Genomic DNA, 2,062 nt, shown 5'->3' on the forward strand with positions numbered 1-2,062 from the left:
GTTTTGACAATTTAAAATATAAATTACTAGTTACAGCAAATGTTAATCCAACCATTGATTCACAATCATTTTATCTTGCCTCTTTGGAATTCATACAGTTTTATACAATTCATATTTTACTATGTGTTTTAACCGCATATTTATTATAGAAAAAATTTATATTTCTACACAAAATAAATTGTTACATGTGGTTTGTCCAAACGCTTTATTTTTGTAACTTTTCCTTTTAAGAAAAGTTAAATGGGAAATCATTTCCCAGTGTATATTTATTGTAAAAAGTTTTATGTTTAAATGATAAATTCTAGCAGTTGGAGTCTTACTCTGAGAAAAATATTGATTTTAACTGTAAATGCTTAGCATTAGAAACATTAATAAGGGTTTAAAATGTACTCATTTTAACTGTCATGATCTGATTAACCATAGCTTTAAAAGTACTTAATTGTATATCTCTTAATTCATGGTATCTCATTCTCCTGTAGACGTAAAGATATATTGTAATGCAGAAATGTCAGTCACTTTAGATAGGCATGGACTGCCTCCTACTGACACTGCCCACTGGCAAGTTGTCAAAATAAGGCTTATTCAAGGTTCAGAATCCTATTGAATGTATGTGCATCAGGCAGCAATGCCACCCAGGCGTTAGGATCATGCTTCTTGGCTCTCTTGATACTGAAGACACTTACAGGCACTACAGATCCAACATATCCTAAACTTCAAGTGTTCCTCATTACTAATCTCAACCTCCATTTCTGTCATTGCTAGTGCCCATGGCCTATGGAAGAAGCCTGCTAGATACAATTCACCTTGCTCTCTGTAGCATGTAACCCAACAACATAGACCTCTCAGGTCTCCAATTCCTAGTGGATTTTTTTCCCTAAGGACCACCAAACCTAAAACTCCTGTTCTGATCTACCTTTGCTCAGATACTTCAATTTCTATATGAAGTAATACAAAGACAACCTAGTATCCCCAATTTCAATCTTAACCCCAACTGATGAATATGACAATATTATCTACTTTATAGAGTTGATAAGATAATCATCAGATAATGAGTTAACGTTCGTAATGTGCTCATAACAGTGCTTGGTATATATAGTCTGATAAATAAAATTTAAAATAGTCCACGATCCTCATTGTATAAATACACACCCTGACTCAATGTGTTCCCACTCATCTTTTCTTAGGACTCATCCTCCACATTCTGTCTTCATAAGTGTAAGAATTACATGCAGAGGCCACAAATTCCTGGGTTAATCATTTCATTTTGAGGGTAAATTTTTACTTTAAATCTCCAGTATTTGGATTTCAAATTAAGTGTATGATCAAGTATTAATGGTGTGATGAGAGTTAACCTTAAGATGGGAAATACTTTTACAAATAAATCTTTATCTCCTTTTGAGGCCGTAAAAAATTATTTATTATGTATTAAATTTTTGATGCTGCAAAGCAATAACAGACTGATGAGCTGTTGGGGCCTGAATTATTCTCCAGGTTAAAAGATGCCTTTTGGTTGTATTAATCATCTAGCCTAAAACTAAAGCAGACACAGAAGAGCCTTGCTTTTGAAGATCTGTGGACAGTGCAACACAGCATGGCCCATGCCAGGCAACGCTATTTGAAAGCAGATTCATTTCCAGCAGGGTTGAGGAAACCAAAGCTTCCCTCCCAGGTCACTTTCAGCCACCCTCCCACTGTCCATCAAGTTTCCTCATTTACATTGATTTTAAGAATTTGAATCAAAAATTAGATTGAAGTTGAAGACATCATTTTAAACCAAATAAAAGCCCACTTATCATCCTGAAAAACCAGCTTTTTTTGGACTGAGCATCCTTAAACTCAAAATACTTTATAATCCAAAACTTTTTGAAAGCCAACATGATTCCATAAGTAGAAAATTCCACACCTGACTTCACAGGATAGGTCACAGTCAACATACAGGTGCACTAAAAGTATATAAATTTACTTCCAGGCTATGTGTGTCTGAAATACATATTAATTTTGTTTTCAGAATTGAGTCCCATCCTCAATATATCTTGTTGCGTACATGCAAATATTCCAAAAT

The sequence above is a fragment of the Spermophilus citellus genome (genome assembly GCF_964194105.1).
Source record: "Spermophilus citellus genome assembly, chromosome: 1".
NCBI classification, from domain to species: domain Eukaryota; kingdom Metazoa; phylum Chordata; class Mammalia; order Rodentia; family Sciuridae; genus Spermophilus; species Spermophilus citellus.